This window comes from Chinchilla lanigera, unplaced genomic scaffold (genome assembly GCF_000276665.1).
Source record: "Chinchilla lanigera isolate Chin_1 unplaced genomic scaffold, ChiLan1.0 scaffold00053, whole genome shotgun sequence".
NCBI classification, from domain to species: Eukaryota; Metazoa; Chordata; class Mammalia; order Rodentia; family Chinchillidae; genus Chinchilla; species Chinchilla lanigera.
The window spans coordinates 5,966,314-5,987,937 of NW_004955454.1; the positions used below are offsets into that span (position 1 = coordinate 5,966,314).

The 21,624-nt window shown below is 49.8% G+C and overlaps 1 protein-coding gene across 14 annotated transcripts in view; it reads right to left on the reverse strand.

Annotated features, from left to right (window-relative positions):
- The window catches only part of Mical3 (microtubule associated monooxygenase, calponin and LIM domain containing 3), a 162,972-nt gene extending 146,023 nt beyond the window's left edge, over nucleotides 1-16,949 (reverse strand). For 5 of the 14 annotated variants that reach the window (XM_013520144.1, XM_013520143.1, XM_013520142.1 and 2 more), the window contains exon 1: nucleotides 16,641-16,786. The gene's annotated coding sequence lies outside the window, so the exon portion shown is untranslated. Of the gene's footprint in view, nucleotides 1-8,305; nucleotides 8,327-16,442; nucleotides 16,576-16,640; nucleotides 16,789-16,876 lie in introns of those variants that run through there. The other 9 variants (XM_013520133.1, XM_013520138.1, XM_013520141.1 and 6 more) reach the window with 6 other exon arrangements.
- Between the last annotated feature and the right edge of the window lie 4,675 nt (nucleotides 16,950-21,624).

Below are 21,624 nucleotides of genomic sequence, written 5' to 3' on the forward strand. Positions count from 1 at the left end.
CCTGCCAGTGCGGCAGTGACCCCAGTGCTACCGCCCACGAGCCCTTCCAGCCCGGCCCGCCACACAAAGACCGCGACACGGCGCATCTCCTCTGCCCAGAGAGGGAGAGAGAAGGAATGAGAGCAAGGAGCCTATATTTAGCCAGCTGAGATGAAAGGAATGGAATGAGCCACACAGGCCAAGCCCCACACAGTGCTTATCTGCTGCTCAGCACAGGGCTCCTCCTGGAGACCCGAGGGGCAGAGGGAGCTGGGGGCAGCCTGAGGAGCACCGGAGGGGAGCTTTCTCGGGTTACACTGGAAAAGGCACAGACAAGTCCCGAGGTATGCAAAAGCCACAAGCTTATTAAGCTAGTCAAAAATCCAGCTGAAAGTTAGGACAGAAACTCCTTGCTGGTTAAAAACAGGGTACAAAACGTTAGGAGGAGGACATGACAAGCAGATACAAATGACAGCACAGGTGGCACCTCCACTACTTCAGGAAGCTTTCCTTGCAGTCCTCTTTGGCTGTCCTAGGTAGCTTAGAAGGGACACTCGCCACTTTTAACCACAGCAAGTCCATTTGCCTCGGTTTTAAGCCTAGAAGGCCAGGGAAGACTTTATCTTCCTCAGCTGAGTGGGAGGGGGAATTCCTACTTCTTACAACAACAAAAAGAAGGGGGATGAGGCAGCTCGTGAACCAAGGAAGAACCAACACAGCTGTGTCTGACCCTCTGCTCTGCAACTACCATGGCGCCTGCGTGAAACCACGGCCTGGACCAGGTAAGAACTGCGCAAGTGTGACTCAGGGCAGCTGCCAGTAAATGAGTGCAAGGAGATTTGCCGTGCAAATGGGACACACCGTTCTGTACATGTGCAAAAAGATCTCTGGAGCAAGGCCTCTGCGAGAATAGTGACCCACAGTCCTAGCATACCTCCGCATCTGCAACACGGGACCAGCTGAGTGTGACACATGCGGATACATGCAGTGCACACTTGAGTGAACACAGGCACGTGGACACCACAAAGACATCCCCAGAGGGACCAGGGAATGTAGTAAAATTAATATGCACAATAAAAAAGTATGCATTGATAAGAATGACCAGGGAACACACATCCGAAACTAGCACGTCATCTGGGAAAGTTCCCCGTGTCTGGAACATATAGCGAAATGTTTCATAGTTAGCAGGGGTATTTATTTAGTGGGGCTTGGTTTATTTTTCTCTTCTCTGTTCCAAAACGCACACCACTTCGAGCTGGGTTATCAGAGAAGGGCCGCCTCTGACCTGAGGGAGCGGTAGCAGCCTATTTTTAGCCCGGGTCTTTCCTGCCGTGGTCCCCAGGGAAGGCCCCTCCTCGGCTCTCCTGCACGCTGCTCAGGGCCAGGGCGCAGGATCCTACGCAGGGCAGGAAGGTGGGGCTGTGAGAGCCCTGACAGCCCTCGCCACGCCTGACACTTCAAAGAATACAGACTGAGAAGTTCAGGCTACCAGTGGGAGGGGAAGAAGTGTTTTCAGAGGAAATCCCTCACACAAAGTGTCTGTTGTCCATCTAAGATAAGTGCGAAGGTCTGATGCCGCACGGCTGGACTGGCACGCTTCCCCTCGTTCCCCAGGGCAGCCCCTTGTCCACCGCAACTCAGGTGGCCACGGCTCGCTCATGAAGACAAGCCCACCCACCACTGGGGACGGCCATATTTCCAGTGAGGTGGGCAGCACCTCTGCTACACAGCAGGGGGTGCGCAGTACGGACAGCTTTCAGGGAGAAGAAGACTTGGGTGCTTATCTTGCCCTGGATGCCATACATGGCACTCCTTTCACTAACTCTCACAGTATTACACACATACATATATACATACATGTCACAGAATCACCAGACCGACCTGGAAAGTGGATTCTGCTCATCCAGGCTTTTCACTGATGGACCTGTCTACCACATAACTGAAGTACAGGAAGCCTTGGAGCTGGGGATGTAGCTCAGTGGCATAAGCGCCTGCCTGGCAAGCATAAGGTCCTGAGTTCGATTCCCAGTACGAAAAAAAAAAAAAAAAAAAAAGGAAGAAGCCTTGCCCTCTTCAACAGTTAAAAGCTTGTAACATGACTTATTACATGGTTCAGACACAGCAAGTGAGATGGAGCCCATGCATGGGACATTATTTTTTTTAATCACAAGAAAATGATAGTCCAACTGGTTAAGTTGATCCACACCCACCATGTCTTTTGCGAGACAGACATCAAGGGTTCAATGGCAAAAAAATAAAAAATAAAAAAAAATTCTCAGTGTGGACCAGGACGTCAACTCCACCACCTCCAGCTTCCCAAGCCTCTCATGCTACGGAGCAAGCACATGACAGCCCCGGAGCTCCGGGCTGATCCGTCAGATGCGGGGCCACCCCAGCGCCCTCCCCCCCCCTGCCAGTGAGCAAAAGCCCTCTGCAATCGGTGAGTCTCTGCCCGCCAGCCTGCTCTGGGGTAGGAACACACAGAACAGCGGCCCTCGCGCCCTCCACCCCTGCACCAGTCCTCTCGAAGCAGCAACCTGGCAGGAGGACGTCAAAGAGCTGGAGGCGGGCACCTCCACTGCACGGCCAATGCTCGCGGACTCTAGCAGGATTCTGGAGAGCTCCCAGCATGGTTACGCAGTTAGATCCCACTTCCCAGTAGTCTGTTCTATGTAGGGGGGTGGGGTCCACAGTGTCCCCCCAGCTCTCCCAAGTCCTCACATTGCAGCCGGAATGCCTACACTGCCGATGCTCCTCCCTGCTGTTCCCAAGGGACAGGGACCCTAAAGCTGGTGGCTTATCTCAGAACTCATGAACTATACAAGGCAGTAGACGGAATATGACGTGCAAGACTTTATAGAACAGAAGATACCTCAGAGATTAAGAAAGAACCCAATTCCAGTAACCGAAAGTTCTAGCTATGGCTGAGCAAATGGATGCACTAATTTCACGCCATCTAGTTACCACTTAGAGAGCACTTTCGTCCAGCGTTACATATGTGACCTGCATTATCTCATTTCATCAGAAGAACAGAGAACATCGCTGATTCCCCAAGGTCACACCCAGTAAGCAATGAGTGGACCTGAGAGCCCTGACCAGCACACAGGCTGGCTGGTTCCAATGCCCACGCCCCTTCCCCAAACGCTGTCTCACTTGGTGGATTCAAATTTATCGTGTTCCCCCCCCTTTTTTTAACCTTCCTGTAGTAAACTTATTACCACACATTACATCTCTTGTTCAATTCCCTAATCCTCTGACAAATGTGTTAATAAATGTTGACTTTTGGAGCTGGGAGTGGTGCTATGATATCCCTGCAATCCCAGCACCCGGGAGGCTGGGGCAGGAGGATCGTGAGTTTAAGACCAACCTGGGCTATATACATATGTGATACTTCAGCCCTTCACAAAAAAATGGTGACCAACAATATACGGATAGGGATTAGTGCCTGCTCAGAGCCAAGGTTGCATCAGGCACTGCACAGAGATCCACACAAAAAAGTAACTTCATAAAACAAGAGGAAATAAAGCAGTAGTTAATAGTAGATGAAACAATGAGTACAACCTGAGGCTTGTGGAAAGGCAAATGTTTCTCTGCGCATAAATGACCTTGGGATCCATTACAGTGCAAATTCCAAATTCCAGTGCAGGTCTACATGGGCGACTGATGCGGCATCTCTATCAATCCCCTAGACCATGTCCCCGCTGCTGATCAAAGGAAGCCTAATTCTTGAAAAGACGACCTGGAGTGGCTGGTCCAGGAAGCTAAAAGAGTGAATCAGAAATGGGGTCCACAGCAGACTGAGCGGAATCTGGAGAGGCTTGAGGAGGTGCGCCTTCAGGAAGCAAGGGAACAGCATTTAAGAGGAAGAGAGAAAACGCAAGCAAAGGAGAAGCACAAATGCACAAATCATTCAGGGTACAGCTGTGCATCTTAAAAACAATAAAAACATCCCTGAACTGTCTCACTATTTGTTAGGAGTTTGGATCTTAAATGTCCCCCAACAACTCCTGTGTTGAAGGCTTGGCCCCCAAGCTATGGCACTGTTGGGAGGTGGCAGAACCTCTAAGAGGTGGGGCCTTGTGGGAGAAGGTTAAGTCACTGAGGATGCGCCCTTGAGGGAAACACTGGGACTCCTGCCCATTCGCGTCTATCTTTGCATCCCAGCCACCATGAACTGAGAAGGTCTCCTCCACCATGCACCACCACCAAGATCCACACCCAAAGCCAGGGGCCAAAGGACCATGGACTGACACCTCTGAAACCATGGTTTCAAGATACATCTTTCCTCCTTATAAGCTGACTATCTTAGGTATTCTTTCACAGGAACAGAAAGCTACACATACCCCGAGATTGCCAGGAATTACAAGATTTAATTCTCTTTGAAAAGAGTCTCTTATTGATTACCTTGGTAATAAGGCTGAAGTAAGGAAGGATTTTTGTTTGATAATCTAGGAAGTAGTAAGACTCACAAAGAAGGCAGCCCCACTACTCCACTACCTGGTGATGCGCAAAGGCTTAAAGCCATGAACTTTGGTACATTCCTGGCCACTAGCCACAGAATGCTTCATGAGACACTTTTAAATGCTTACCATCCATAATGAGCAGGAAAGGCAATCCCACTGTCAACCCCACCCTAGGCCAGCCTCCCAGGATGGGACTCCCAGGGGAAGGGCCAGAATAGTGGTCTCTCCAACTGGGCCATTTGGTGATGCGGCCTCACTTCCTGGCTGGGCCACTTCCTCTGCTATTTCAGACAAAGTGGCACTGCCCTTACTCAACAAGTTCCTCAGCAACCAGAAATGAATGGCCAGACTGTACGGAAAGGTCACCCCAGTGACCCTGCATCGTGTCCAGTGTTTGTGAAGGGGCGGGGTGGGATGGCTGGGGGCACTGGATTCAAAATCCGGAGATCTGAAGATCTGAAGATCTGAAGTAGGGCTCTGTCCCTGAAATAAGCTACATAACCTCACAATATCTACTTTCAAGTTCACCAAATGAAAATTCTAATCTGAGCTCTATCTACCACACATACTCCTGAGCATAAGATTTAGCAATGAAAAAAAGCCTCATAATTTTATTACTAAAGGGTCTGAGAGATGAAAGACTCTTTATGACACTTTTCCTTGCCTGCTGTATTACATTAAATACATCTAGTACTTATTATCCCTACTTGGCAGAAGGAAAAACTGAAAACACGGAGAAAAAAACAAACAAACATGGATTTGTTCAAGGTCAGACTCCAAGTCCAGGACAGCTGAGGAGTGAAATGACTCCTAAAAGACTCCAGGAAGCCAAACATTTTTCTGTATGGAATAACAATAAAGTGATTTATGGATTCATTCCTGGAAAACCCATGTCTTAATGCTTCCTAAAGGTGCCCTGCAAGCATCAAAACCATTAGAACCCAAGCGCTGTCGGACGTGAAAACTCAAGGTGGGGCTCACTGGGAAGATGGAAGTAAGATCCCAGCACTGGCCAGTTGGCTCACAGACCATTCAAAACCTTGGCAATGCCACCAGTCTGCAGGGGGATTCATTTTCCTTTGTGTCAGAAGACAGGAGTGGACTTGCTGAGTGGTTAACCTTTTGCTGGCGGCCGAGCACTAACACCCAGAAACAGGTCAGAGCTGCTCCAAGCAGGGTAGGTGTCGCAGCATCCCCAATCTCGCGTTCTCCTTGCTCCAGACCCTTTCAACAACCTCATGTCTTCATCTCCTTTAAGAAGCACCAAGGAAATCCCCAGCATCCAGGTTACACACTGGAATAAGCAAGCACCCGCTCTGGTGTGCCGAGGCAGGACGGCAGGATATATGAACAAAGTGCTATGGCTGGGAAGTCCCCTAAAACCCCTGATGAAATGGAACTGTCATCGTTACAGTGCTAAGTGGGGCCTTTAAGAGGTGATCAGGCACTCGGGCTCTGCTCTGGAACAAGGGGTAAAGCCAGTATGGTGGGATACAAGGCTGAGTCTGGGCTGATTTCCTCTCTGGAGGACGTGCTAGCTTGCCTTTCTGCCACATCACAATGCAGCAGCACCAGCCTCCAGAGCTGTAAGCCAAATAAACATCTGTTAAATTACCCAGTCTGTGGTATTCAGTTATAGCAGCAGAAAATGAGCTGAGACACAAGACAAGCCCGAACCTCCCACTACAGTCCAAGAGGGAAAAATCAAGTGTAAAGAAGAGGTTCGCCAACCAAAAAAAAAAAACCTCAATCATTATGACTTGTTACTAACGTAAGGGAGCTGAGAGAGAAACCCAGCTCCAGGCTGGTGCACCGCACGGAGAGGGTTGAGCAGCACACAGCACCTGACACTCCAGAGCGCCCCTGCTGGCACAACACTGCCTGTGGGTGACCCTCGAGAGAGCTCAGGGCTTGGGGCCTAGGAGACAGTGTAATCTCATGTCTGTCCTTCCCCCATCCGTGTGACTGTGGGGAACGTTCATAACCTCTCTGCTTCTTTTTCTAACAAAAGACAACTTCAGGGGAAGGCAGTAGCATGTAAAGCACCCCCTACAGTGCCTGACTCATTGTAGACACTAAGGAAGAGCTAGAGGTAGCAACGACAACAACTAGGATGGGGCCCTGCCTTTGATCTCGCATATCAGCAAACCGGTGGCAACAGAAAACCAGAACCCTCCATGCAACAGGTCTCACGCATACCACACGGACAGCTCACTCTAAGCCATGCAAGTGCTGCTCTTAGTGGGAAGTACTCTCCTGGTATCTTCCCTTCTCCTTCTGCTGAATCAAATGGAGGTGTCTCTCTTTGGCCATCTAAATCAGATCCAAAGGTAGACACAAGCATTTAACTGAACTTCTATATCCATACGACCTGGACAAAATGCCAGTGGAAATAAATAAACTAACTAGCTAAAGTAAGTGGAATACAGGAACCTCTCTGAAACTGATGCTGGTAGAGCTGATCTCTTAACCTTTACTCTTTCCCACCTCAAAACTTGAAACAACTTTGGGGGGCAAGGGTGAGCACAGCAACCATATGAGTCAAGACTGCCCTTCCCAGGGACAGACGGGACATGTCCTGAAGGGAAGGCCCATGCGTCCGGTGTGGAGGAGCTTTTGAGCCTGGGCTCTGAAAGCCACTGGGTCCCTGAGGTCCGAAGCTCTCTGGGACTCTCAGATGCGGGAGTAGGGTGGAAGTCTCAATTTCCCGTGAGTCAATGAGTAAGACATGCCTCATTTCAGTGTCTGAGAGAAAGAACATCTAACACAGGAAAAGGCAGGAAATGTTCCCTTGCTAGGATATAAGCTCCACGACGTTGAGAATTTTTATTTGCTGGGCTCACTCCTATTATCTTTAGCACCGAGAACCACCTGGAACACGGTAGGCACTCAGCCCTGAGTGAATCAAAAAAGGAGACGGAAATCCGATATGGTTAAAGACATAAACTTAAAGTCAGACAACTGATTCAAATTCATGTGAGTTTAATCAAGTCACTAAACCTCAGGTTTTTGTTAGGGACTGAATGACTGCATTTTGCTACTCAGCATGCACACGGCAAGCTCTCCAGGAGGCCACCCGCTGTGGTCATCCTGCTCCTTTTCTTCTGCCTCCCACCTTCCCAATCTCCCTGGCTTGGGGAATCCTACAGAATCAAAGCACCAGCCTGGGAGCAGGGACCGCCACCCTGTTCCAGCCCAACTCTCTGCCACAGGTGCCCTGCCCCACCCCCAAGCCCTCTCCGTCCCTTTGCTCCAGGGAAATCCACCCCTACCCCATCCCACGGGACCCTGCGTTTGTCCGCCAGGCAGGGTTTGTTCACCCAGGGCAGCTGCAGCACTGAGGAAGCTTGGACAGCAGGAACAGCCAGCACCAACAGGGTCCACTGAGGACTAAACCTTACTCACACATACTCCTACCAGCACCCCAGAATACGCTCACTTAATCCCTACCAATTCACATTTTCATGAGCCACTCTTGCCTGGGATGAACCCTACATTTCTCCTGCCAGCTCTTTTTGCTCTGCATTTCAAAGTGTCAGTGAGAATGTCCTGGACAAATCCCAGCCCAGGGTGGGAGCTGGGAACAGACCTCATGCCTAAAAAGCCCCAAACCTATAATCCCAGCACTCTGGGAGGCTGAGGCAGGAGGATCAAAAGTTCTAGCCCAGCATGAGTGATTCAGCATCTTAAATGAGACCCTGTAGCTCAGTTCAAAGACCCCAGTTCAGTGGTGGAGAATCTACGTCATGTGTGCCGCAGCGGGCTGTTTGTATCACTGAAAATTCTAAAAGGTGCCATCACTGCCGCAGGTTCAATGGGGTGGAATGAGGTGGGGGGTTAGTTAGGTTAAGTTAAACTCTCACCAGTTAATCCATCAAGTGGTGCACACACTCACCGCCCTCTGGCACAGGACTGGAACTCCCACCTCTGTAGACAGAAGACATGACCCTAGATCTTGATGACCGTGGAAGTGACTGCAGTGGCCCTGGCTTCTCATCTCTGGATTTTTTTTTCCTAACAGAATACAGAAAATCTTCTTTCATGTTTAAGCCACATTTTGCAATTTCCAACTGAAACTAACCCTGACTGATGCAACAGCCCCAGTGGAAAGCTGTATTTACTAAGGGAAGCTACGAAGGAGATAAGATGGCACCCTCTCACACGCAGACAGGATGGGCTCCACGGGGCAGCTTATCAGGTGGGACCTGCTTGCACACAACAGCTTCAGCCGGAGTCGTTAAGAAGCAAGCAAGCCCTGATACTAAAATAGGAGCAGAGCTTTTCTGGGGGAGTTTAGGGCAAGAAGAAACACCCTAAGGCCTTCCGTAGCCCACATTACCCATAACTGAAACAGTGGAAACCAGCTCCGTAAGGTGGCAGGATTTGCGCTACAGGAGGACCCTGACTGATATGAATGTATACATTTTCCTCACCAATTAACAAACTACTTTCCTTGAGCATCCCCACTCTGAAAGTCTGAAATTGAAATACTCCAGAATCTAAAGCTTTTGGGATTTGAAGTCTATGAAAATATTCCAAAATGCAAGAAACTCCAAAATCTGAAATACTTTCAGTCCCAAGTGTTTGGGACAAGAGCTTTTCAACCTGTAATGCAAATCCCATTACAATTAACCTGTAGCACTTTTAGGACACCTTATCTTCTACTACCTCCTGCAGAAAAAAGCCCAATACAAAAATCTCCCACCTTCTGTCACTGCCTCATCAGTAAGACTCAAAGCTGTTGAGGCTACTTTAGAAGATGCTTCACCGTGTTGCTGTGTTCTGTCCCTTAAAATGGAAATGCCTAACAGTCAGAGACCACTTGAACCATACTCCTAGGGTAGCAGTGAAAAAGCACAGCTGCAGCTGGGTCAGTCTTCCTAAGGTGCCTGGGTCTCCCCCTTATGCCCAACAGCCACAGAAAACTCCCTGGGCAGGTCAAGCTGATCTGGCTGTCTATGGAGGGGATCATACCCCAAGCACATAGCAGCTAGCAGGGCCAGGACTGACCACCAGACGGGTTTCTCAGGGCCTGTCCCATGCAAAGATATGGTTCCACATGCAGCCGGAAACAGAGAAATTCACAATGATCACTGCCTACACTGGAGTTGGTGAATTGTTTTTGATAGTAAGGAATGAAGCAGGTTCAGGGCCGGGCATGATGCCGCACACCTGTAATCCCAGCACTTTAGAGGAGGAGGCAGAGGCAGGAGGATCACGAGTTCTGGGCTACATAGTGAGTTCAGGGCCAGCTTGACCTGCCTAGTGAGACCCTGTCTCAAAAAAAGAAGCAGAAGAAAGCAGCAGTATGAGTGGGCAGCGTATCTCTACTTCAAACATAGTACACTGTTTGCATTCTAACAGACTGCCAGACGGGTGAACCGAGAGAGTAGGAATACTCATCCTGGACGTGATACCCATCTTCAGTACACACCTTGAAGTCACCTCCAAGCCCCATAAATACCCAGCTCTGGATCACAATGCACCCCTCTCACAGTCTTCCTCCCCGCTCCCTCTCCCTCTCCCCCTTCATGCCCTGCCCCACTCTATTTCTTTACATTTCCTTTCTTTTAGTGGGGTACTGGGAATCGAACTCAGGACCTTGTGCTTGCCAGGCAGGCGCTACACCACTGAGCTAAATCCCTGGCCCTTCTTTACATTTCTAACTACTAAATCCCTTCATGTCTCTTACTGATGTGTCCGAAAAATTCTTTTTCCGAGACAGGAGTCAGCAACTGCATCCTTTTCCATAGGATGAGTTTAGGAACTCCAAGGACCCTGTCCAGCGACAGTATGCACAGAGGGAGGATGAGGTCACAAGCTGAGTGCTAGCAGGAGCCTCTGGGTACCAGGTAACACTACACTTCGGGGTATGAGACGGAGCAGAAAAACCGGCTGGGAGCCCAGGGACCAGAGTAGAGGGCTGCCCTAGAGAAGGAACAGTGCAGGTCACTGCCCTCGGAATTAAAATGGAAAGGTGCCGCTGACAGGATCGGCTCATGGATATAATATGTAAGGTGTGACAATACAAGAGGCTAATCCAAAGATTTCTGGTCTCAGGAACAGAGAAGATAAAAAACGAATCAACCTTGGCTGAGGATTTAGCTCAGCGGCAGAGCGCCTGCCTGGCAAGCGCAAGGTCGTGAGTTTGGTTCCCAGTACCAGAAAAAAACCAAAAAAAAAAAAAAAAAAGGAAAAACGAATCAACCAAAGTACAAAACACAAGACTGTCCTGCATCCTCTTGGGCCTTGTGGAGGCAAGGAACAGGGTGACGGAGCCCCGGCATTCTCACTGTGAGGGGCCTCGGCAGTGGACAATCCCTGACAAACATCCTCCCTCCGCCCAGCCCTGACCTGCGGCGAGGACTCAGATCTCCAGGCCAGCCCCTCAGGCCTCACTGTACCGTGTCTGTCACCCCACAATCTGCTCCTGGGGCTCCTTATCAACCCTGAGCAAGTGCAGAAAAGCGGGATGGAGCTCCTCCTATACCAAAGCCCACTTCAGAGCACACGCAGCAACCCGCGCAGGCTTCTCCCGGTGCAGAGCCCTCGGCGCTCCTGGGAAGGCAAGACCATCTCCAACACAGAAGGAGGTGGCCCAGACTTGGGGTGGGGGCAGGAAACCGGGGTAGAAGAAAGCAAGAGAGGCCTGTGGGTCTGTGTTGTGGGTCTGTGTTATGGCTCGTGTCTGGGTGTCCCCCCAAATCCTCATGCAGTCATGGGGCGGCTTCTAGAGTTTTTGACTGACTCACAGTGCAATGCTGGGACTCTGGGGATAAGTGCTACACCCAGTGCTACACCCACCCTGGGGCGGGCAGCCTGCATACAATATAGGGGAGGGAAAGAGGCTTGCTCTCTGCTCTCCTCCCTTTTTACTCTTGCTGCTTTTGCTGTCTTCTGCCTCCATGAACTGTGGCCCTCCGCTATGTGCCACTCCGTCCTGGAGTCAGCTGATTATGGACTGAAACCTCCACAAACTATGAGCTAAATAAACCTTTCCTTCTTTAATTTGGGTGTCGGGTATTTTGTCTCAGCAATGAGAGAAAAGTAACCAAGAGAGTCTGCATCCCACCTATGCTAGGTGTGCCTGCCCCGAGCCATGCCAGAGCCATCTCCGCCCTAGAGGAGGCAGCAGCGTCACTGCACCACCTGCCTCCAGCTGCTCCCTCCAAAGGGCAGAGGGGAGCTTTGCATCACCTCCAGGCTCACTTTCGAAAACATATTATTTGGGTTTCTATTCCTAGCCAGATCCATATAACCTATTGTGTGATCACGCAAATTGAGACAGAGTAAAAGACCTACTGAAAAAAGAATGCAAAACAACACAAAGATAGGCAAAGTATTTCTTAATGAGACTCTCCTATGCCAACAACTGTCTCAGTACTAAGACGTCAATCAAGGGTCTGCTAACTGCTCACGGCACACACCATCTGAGGACCACTGAAAGAGACACACACAAAAATAAGGTCTGATGACTGCCACCCTGCAGAAGCTTAACATCCAATTAAGGAAGAAACTAATCCAATTTCCTAAACTATATGGCTAGACCAGAGATGGCAAACCTTTAGAGTGTACAGCTCACACTGCAATCCAAAACCCACTTATTTATCGCAAAGTGCCAACACTGCAATTAAACCTGAACACTGAGGTTTTAGTTTAGAAAAAAAAAACTTATCCAATGCTCAGCTGCAGGGCAACTTGGCTCCTGTGTGCCAACAGAGAGGGCTCTGGTTTGGCACCATTGGGCTAGATGCTCACGGGCTACAGTCAAGTAGGCTGGGAAGAGGGTCCCTCAGGGGTGCAGCAGCAGAGCCCTTGGAGGCAGGATTAGGGAGGGGGTGAGAAGTGTGCTAGACAGCCAGGCGGCTGCAGGCAGCCTCTCAAAGCCAGGCAGGAGAGCTGCGGTGGGGCCCAGGGACGAGGACAGGAGCCCTCAAAGCTACAGGGCAGGAGCACAGGCAGGAAGAGGCTGGCCAGTACATGGAGCTTCATCTAGGCAACGTGCAGGGGGCTCAGGCAGTCACTGGGACATGAGATGAAGAAGGGCCAGATGAGAACTGTGGCTGTGAGAAGTGGAATAGAAAAGGGGAAAAGTTGCCACCGGATTCTCTCACGTGGTGGCGGCCCTCACACTGCAGGGCGTACTTCTTTTACTACTTCTACTTGGCTCAAACTCACCCTGCAGAGCCTGCTACTTTTCCTACCTTTAATAAAACTTTGCTGGCCAGGCATGGTGGCACACGCCTGTAATCCCAGCACCCGGGAGGCTGAGGCAGGAGGATCGTTGCGAGTTCGAGACCAGCCTGGGCTACAAAGTGAGCTCAAGGCCAGTCTGAACTGCAGAGCAAGACCCTGTCTCAAAAAAAAAAAAGCTTTGCTACTATTTTTTTTTTTTTTTTAAAGAAAAAGCATTCAATAAACTGCGAGCACCCAATTATGGTAAGTATAATTATAGGTGCTAAGGATAAGCAATTACCAAAGATATCCTGAAGAAATAACAAAGCAGATTAGATATATGGGGTAAATAAACCAGCTGTTGATTTTATTCCATTATGATCTGTATCCTGCTCGGTGGCAGTAAAGCAAACACTTCTATAATCTATGACTTGCCTTTATCTACAACTTTCCTGGATACAGAAGGTTTAGGAATGACTGCTAAGGACACCCACACACGAGGTGCCATTCCTTTGTGACAATTATTTTTTTCTCCTAAGCTTTCCATAAGTTGGAGGGTGGATACGGCCATCCTTATCACCCCAGCAGTAAGGTGAGATCATTGTTAACATGTGCCAGGCCTCCTTCACTCATTCCTTACTTCCACAGTGATAAAATACCTGAGAAAATCCACTTAACGGAACAAAAAAGTTTATTTTGGTTCACAGTTTCAGAGGGGTCTGCCCTAACACCCCACCAAGGACCTGTTCCCAACGACCTAACTTCCTCCCCCTGGGCTGGACCTAACCCCCTAAAAGGATCCACCGCGTCCCAAGAGCACCAGACCTGGTTATCAAGTCTTTAGCACATGGGCCCTTGGGGGACATTTAAGATCAGCCCGTAACATGTGGTTAGGGCTGGGGCTGGGGATTTAGCTCAGCGGCCAAAAGCGCCTGCCTGGCAAGCGCAAGGTCATGAGTTCAGTTCCTGGTACCGGAGAAAAACCAAAAAAAAAAAAACCATGTGGTTAGGGCTACCGTCCCTCTGTGGGAACCCAGAGATGAGCACAACAGTAGGGCCTGCAAGGCACCTCTGACACCCCGGGCACTCAAGGAAGACCTTGCACTAATTGAGCCCCACCTGCCCTCCAAGTGCCCTATCACACAACTCATGACCAAGTTGGCAAGGGGGGTACACACCAGGGCCCACTGAGGCCAGCCTGGGCTACAACAGTGAGACCCTGTCTCAAAAAACAAACAAACAAACAAAAACCCCAAACAAACAAATAAACAAACAAAAACCAGAAACCAGAGCTGGTTGGCCTGCTGTATAACCCCTGGCCACTGGACCTTATAAATAAAGTACTTAAAATGGCACTACTACCAGAGCTGGGGCCCTGCGTTCTTACAAGAATAAAGAAAGGAGCTGGTCCATGGCCAAAAACATCAGCCTGTCTTCCTCAGCTCAAGTGGGAAATCCAAGAACAGCAAAGCTGGAGGAGGGCCAGTCTGCCCTGCCATCCCGTCCCTCCGTGTCCCTCAGCACCCAGCCCTCCCATCACATATTTCTGATGGCATTTTTATCTTGCACGACAGAGGCCAAATATGCAAAGCCCAGCCTTTGGGCCATTTACAAAGCATTCGCTAGCTGAGGACGCAACTCCATGCGGGGTGCTGCTGCCAGCACCAGAGAACCCCAAATGATGAATTTTTACCTTTCTCGGACAACCTACCCCCTGATTAAGGCGGGGGGGCGTTTGCCGTGTCCACACGCAGCACTCATCCACGGTATTACCAACCATGATTAGGTGGGGAAGAAGGATATCAAGGGGACCAGCCCCCCAGCACTTTGACCCTATGTAAAAGTAAAGCACGCAGCTCTGCCAGCTGCCACATACCGGACCTCCACACTGCCACAGGCCACTCCAGCGTCCCACAGACAGCAGGGTTCTGTGGGTGGGAATGTGGCCACAGTAAGCTGCTCCTTTAAAGATCTGCAGTCATGTAACACCAGCTGGTTTCTGGTATGAGCCAGTCCTCAGAAAGCAGCTCGCACTTCATCTACAAAGCACAAGGCCCAGTGAGTTCAGTTCTGTCTTTTTAAAAAAAAAAAAAAATCTTTACATAGATAAATTCAAGACTCAGACACCACTGCTGGCTCAAGAGCAAGTTGGTAAGGACTTTTAGAAGGACTCACAAGGCCCTGGTCTTTGTGGCTAAACGTAAGTGCAATTCTAAAGCTAACCGTACCCAGTCTGGCTTTGGGAGAGAGGAAGATAAACACTCCAGAACAGAAATACCATGGCCAGTAGGTACAGAGCTCCCCGCTGGGCCGCTGTGTCCCCAGCAGATCAAGCAGGGCTGACCTGTCCCTCCAGGCAGAGGGGGAAAACTGGCTGTCCTCTCTCCTTTCCTCCCCGCCTTCCCCCCTCCACATTTCCCCCCATACTGGGGACTGAACCCAGCGTTTCCTGATAAGGCAGTGATCCACCTGAACTACACACCCAGCCCCCCCCCCCCCCCTTTTTTTTTTTTTTTTTGGTTTTTCTCTGGTACCAGGAACCGAACTCACGATCTTGCGCTTGCCAGGCAGGTGCTTTTGCCACTGAGCTAAATCCCCAGTCCCCCCCCCACCCCTTTTTGACAGAGTCTCATGACACTGACCAGGCTGGCCTCAAACTTGTGACCCTTCTGCCGCACCCTCTGAGTAGCTGGGGTTACAGGTATGCACCCCTGCACCTGGCTCCCTCCATTGTCTACTTAAAAAGAAGGGAACTATTTACGTGCCTGAGAAAAATGTGATTTATATCAGAAAACAATGCCTGAGTTTGTTTAAGCTTCTCAGCAATACCTGGAATCTCTACAAGATTCTGCAACTGGCATGAGGTGGTTACAACTCCAGTGCTTAAGAGAAGCACTCGAGCCCTATCACTTCCCGGGAGACTGGCGGCAACCTCTTACCTCGCATTTGGGGGGCTTTGTGCTTTGGGTTCATGTCATCCAAGCACTGCACTGATGGTGATAATGACGGAGATGGAGACACCACCAGTAACAGTTATTACTTACTACTTACTTACCATGTGCCAGGCATTAAGATGTGTTCCCGTCTCTCCCTCCCTCCCTCCTTTCCTCTCTCTCTCTAACAAGGAGACACAGAGAGGTTAAGTAACTTGCCCAGAGTCACACTGGAAATGATAGATCTGACACCTGGTCCAAGGAAATCTGGAACCGCTACACTAGACTAAACAGCTTCTGTATTTCTATCGGCTACCACCTTAATCCGTAAGACCCTATGAGTAGTTATGGTGGCTTGCAAATTATAGACGAGTGAAAAAAACAGAATGAGGGAAGGTTAATTTTGTTGATCTGAGAAGCTACAGGGCCGGGAGTGAAATCCAGGTCCCTGACCTCTGCACCCTGTACCTTCCCACGCTCCAGGTACTCCAGCGGACTTCACTGCCACATGCCCAGATGGCCTGTGGTCTACCAACCAACGGGGACCTCAGTCTATACAGCTGCTCCCAGGACCACAAGACAGCACTGGGCCTCAGGGCCACACAGGGAGGGAAGAATCAAGAAGCAAAAAGTAGAAAGAGTCTGAGACTGAGGCAGGAGGATCACAAGTTCAAGTCCCACCTGGGCAACTTAGCCAGACCCTCTCTTAAATACGTAAATACATGGAAAGGGCTGGGGATGTGGCTCAGTCCAAAGGCCCTAGGTTCAATCTGCCGTACTGTGGGCCGGAGACGGACACAGCCACTCTCCCAGGAAGGGCCTGCCGCCTGCTGCCACCTCCTCACTCTTCCTCAAGCCCATCCTCCACATGCTGCTTAAACCCTGCACATACCTGCTTGTCGTCCTCTCCGGGCTGACAGATCCCTCTGGCTCTGGTTACCCAATCTCAGCCCACTCCCCCCAGGCCCTGCTCCCATAGTCTGGCCAGCCCTCAGGGCTGGGTGTGCTGTCCCCCATCGGTGCTCTCTCCCCTGGGCCGCCAAACATATTCAGAAACCAGCCGGACACAGGCCCCTCCAGCTGCCCTCACCTCCTCCAGACCCTTCCCAGTTCCTCCACCTCTGGGCGCCATCAAACTTCCAAACAATGCTACGCTTATTCACAGCCAAACAGCATTGTTCGCCATTGTTTCTGTGTCCTCAGTGGAAAATTCCTCAGGGGCAGCACCATGCCCAACCCTTAGGATGTGCAGACATCGGGCTTCAGGCCCTGGCTTGCGAGAAGGACTGAGACAGATTGGCTCCGCCTCAGAGTCGGCGGACTCACCTGTACGTGGGGACAGGTCCAGGGACTACAAGTTATTTCTAAGTGAAGGAGAGAGTGCATTTCTGAAGCACCTTCCACAATGCCTGGCCAATAACTGCTCACTAAATAGCTATTTCAACTATTGTGTTATCTGGCCACAGCCTAGACTGACACTTGCTCAATGCCAAGTGTAGCAGGAAATGCACTGTAGGAAAGTACTGGAGATTATAGGTTACTTTTATCCTCAGAGAGCTGCAGTAAAATGCTGCGCCGAGGAAGGCTGCGCATGGTGGCACACACCTGTAACCCGGCACTCTGGAGGCTGAGGCAGAAGGACTGCCTGTTCAAGGCCAGCCGGGGTTATGCAGTGAGTTCAAGCCCAGCTGGAGCTACTTGATGAGGCTATGTCTCAAAAACAAACAAACAAACAAACAAACAAGCCCAAATCAAAAAGGAGACAAGAAAACAGGAGCTTGAGAAAGTAAAATACTAGAGGGAAAGGGAAAACATGACTTAAGGACTAAATCCAATCTGCACATACTTCCTGGAAGCTGAAGTGTGTGAGCAGGAAGGGATCCCACTCCTTTATGGAAGGGATGCACAAAACAGAAGTCCCACACCCAAGGGCTCACAACCTAGCTAACGGTAAAGACGAATGCAACCAGAAGGACAGAATGGGACGCGGATGCCAGGTGCGGGGCATCATCACGGTTCCTAATCTTCTGGCACAATGACTCTTTTTAGCCATCAGGAATTTCTTATCTTTATGCGATAGAGGCTACTCTTTACAGCCCGGCAACTGAAAAGAATGACTAATGGTCAAAGAGCTACTGAATTCAACATTTTCTTATGAGCTCATATTTCACTAATCACAGTTATAAACACTGGAAAAAAAAAACATGCAAGCTGCAATGCATGATGAATCTGCTCTATGGACTCCTAGGTTGCCCATGCTCAGGTGCACACGCCTGCGCACACACACACACACACACACACACACACACACACACACACACACACCCTCCCGACAGGAATCCAGGCACGGGCTCCTCTTAACAGCCACTTACAATGATATAAATTAGATCACATCCTTCTAATACATGCAATTTAATAACAGTTAACTAAGTAGACATTATAATAAAAACAATGCTTGTAAAAATAGGTAAATTAGGCTTGAGGTACAGCTTAGAGATGGAGTACTTACCTAGCATGTACAAGATCTGGAGTCTGATTCCCAACAACACACACACACTTTTTAAAGGTAAATAACCTACCCAGGTATAGTGCAGCATACCTGTAATCCCAGTACTCTTGGAGGATGAGGCAGGAGGATCTCAAGTTTGAGTCCAACCTGGGCAACTTAGACTTTGTCTCAAAAAAGTGAAAGAGCTGGGTATGTAGCTCAGTGTAAAGGCCCTGGGTTCAATCCCCAGCACTATGAATGAATGAATGAATGAATGAATGAATGAATGAATATAGAGACAGACAGACAGACAGACAAGAAATTCACAAAGCTTCACAGGCGGGAAAAACGGATTTCCTAAGAACATGCAGAGCCAAATTCCACAGAGAGAAGAGGAAAAGAAGAGCAGCAAGCGAATACGAGCAGAGAGAAATGGCGGCAAGGCCAAGTCCCGAGGCCTTTCTGGGAACGCTGGGGCAGAGAGAACAGCAAACCTGCCCACATAAGACCTGCACAGGGAAGAGAGTCACTCTGCAGGCAGAGCAGGCTTAAAGACAGGGCGACTCTGTAAAGAGCTCAGTCCCCCGACGTCTGCACACCTTGTGCCACTCCAGAACCTACGTCGCCGGCCTGCAGGTCAGCCTTCCCCAGGCCGCAGCTCCCACCCTGCAGCAGACCTGGGCTGGAGCCTGGGTCAGCAGCAGAGCACTTGCCCAGTACGCATGAGGCCTGAGGGTCCGTCCTCAGCAAAGGAAAACCTGAATGCATGTGCTGTTAGTGCTCAAATCGGATGCTAAATAAGAAGTGAAAAATAAACCGTAAGAGCTCATCTGACGCTGTAACAAAAGGAACATAGTTCTCACTGAGGATACCTTTTTTTTTGGAACCGGGAATCGAACTCAGCACCTCACGCTTACCAGGCAGGCACCGTGCCGCTGGGTTATATCCCCAGCCCTGGAGACTTGTTTTTCTGACTCCCAAAGGGACCACTGGCCAGCTAGAACTACAGGGGGAAGAAGACCCTAAAGTGATTAGCAGCTCACTGAGGATAAAAGAGTCTTAAAACGCTATCCACCCTCAACTTACACCCAACAATGCAAAGGAAGCCAAAGGGGAAACTGCCTGATCCCCCCTCTGGCCAAGCAGAGAAAAGCGGGTGTTGAAGGCCGGCAGAGGAACCAGAGCGGCCCTGACAGCGGGTTCCCTCGGACAGGCTGCCACTGGCCTGCTGTCCGCAGCCTGAGGACAGTCGCCCAGAGAGCCCTGTTTATCTACGCTCTGTGCCACTGTGCCAGGAGGGAGCGGGGGGACTCCTGGCAGCTGAGCCGCAGCAGAAGGCGAACCCAGGGCAGAGTGGACCAAGGAAAGTCTGATTAATAATTAGACACCAACTGCACAGAGCACCTCTTTCTTCCCTGACCAGCTCCAACTGCTTTTGCAGACATGACTTCACTAGGCCCTCAGGTTCTTTATTGACACATCTTCCCAGGCAGGTCCTGCAGAGCAGGCCCAGGACTCAGGAGGGCTGAGATGCTGCCTGCCGGAGCAGTCAGCGAGAGAGACAACGGCCCTGTGGCTCCTCGCCACTCTGGCCAGCAGCACGGGCTGTTGCTCAAAATGACGCCAGGAGTTTAGGAAAAAATGAGTATCATATCCCAAAGGGCCCCAAATTAGTGTCTAGAATTCCACGCAACAGAATAGTAGCCTTGTCTTGCCCTCCTCGCAGATCAAAAACCCAAACTGCCTCGTGTCATCTCTAAGACAAGCCAAAAAAGGTCTAGAGAGGGGAAGGAAGAAGTCGGAAGGACAGAAACAGCACATGTATTTTGCCTAGAGCAAAGAAATGTCCATTTTTATTTCTAGAGGAATGCCACATGGTCCCACAAGGCCTATGTGTTCCAGAGCAAACAAACCAGCATAATCTACAGATAAATCACGGCTCATTTTACATTTCTTTCTTGTCCCTTAGAGCGAAGTACTAGCATCTACTGCATTCTAGGCCCTGTGTTGGGTCTGAGCCCTGAACAAAACGCCTCCGTCTTCTATGCCCCAGAAATGGAAGTACAGTGGTGGACAGAGCTATTAGTATTACAAATGCCTCATTGTCAACATAAATTCACACTCAGGCATCATGAAAATGCCTGTGAGACAAAGAACAACAACATATAAGAGACTACTTCGAGGAGGTCCCTTTGACTTAGGTGGTGAAGTGGCATCTCAGCGGCATAACGCCTGCCTGGCAAGCGCAAGGTCGTGAGTTCGATTCCTGGTACCAGAAGAAAAACAAAAAACAAACAAAAAAGAAAATGGTGCAGCTCTCCTTTAGGGGCTGGGGATTTAGCTCAGTGGCACAGTGCCTGCCTGGCAAGCGCAAGGTCATGAGTTCGATTCCGGATACCGGAAAAAAAAAAAAAAACAAAAAAAAAAAAAAGGGAGAAATGGCGGCAGGGGGTACCGAGTGAAGGCATCAGTTTGCTCTAGCGGCAGAAGGAAGCACATGTGTGCAGGCTGCCAGGTGAGATCAGACTTGGGCCCTTGGCATAGGGGCAGGGGCCAGGTTGGGCATCTTATTTGGATTTCAGGACCTTTCTTTTTCCTATGTCCTTCATAGCTCCCAAGTCCAATGCCTTCCTCGAGGCATATACTAAAAAAAATACATTCTTGTGGAGTATGTCTGCAGTCTCACCTACTCAGGAGGCTGGAGCAGGAAATTCACTTGAGCCCAAGAGTTCAAGACCAACCTGGACAATATAGCAAGATTTTGTCTTTGAAAAAGAAGTGGGAGGGGGAGAGAAGGAGAGGAAGAGAAAGAAGAGAAGGAAGGGGGATGGAAGGGAGAAGAAAGGAAAGAAAACACAGACTTAATCAGCAAATCAAATATAATCCAATGACCTGTAATCCCAGCACTCTGGGAGGCTAAGGCAGAAAGATTGGAAGTTCAAGCCCAACCTGAGGAATTTAGCAACTTGGTGAGACTCTGTCTCAAAATAAAAAATAAAAAATGGGCTGGGGATGTGGCTCTGTGCCTAGGTCCAACCCCCAACACTAAGTATATACACACATATATACATTACCAATGGCTATTCAATAAGCAAGGCAATAATAAAAATCCTAGCCAAGAACCATATATTCTGGTTTGTGAAGGAGGAATCAGACCAGCCTACCCCATCCCCTGACAAGAGTCTGAGATAACAAGAGAATATATATCCTGAGGCAATATCTGATTTAATGCCAAATCAAATACTCAAGTAATGCAGTTCCTGGAAGAAATCATTTCAAGGGAAAAGGTGGCAACAGGCTTCCCAGAGAGGGTGGGGACTCCAAGTCGAACCAAAGCAGAGGGCGAATCTGCCAAACCACACGGGGAGGATGTTCCACTGCAAAACACCCAAGTGTGGAAACAGCAAGGTACATGTGGGAGCAGCACACAGGCGCACTGCGCACCCCCAAAACGCTCAGCATCTCTCCCAAAGGCAGATCCCGGGAGGCTCGTCCTCATTCCCAGGAGCTTGCTTAGAGACCCCAAAGGAACCCCAGAGGCAAAAGCCCCAGCGGCTGGAAGGCCACTTTGAGGGAGCAAGAAAAG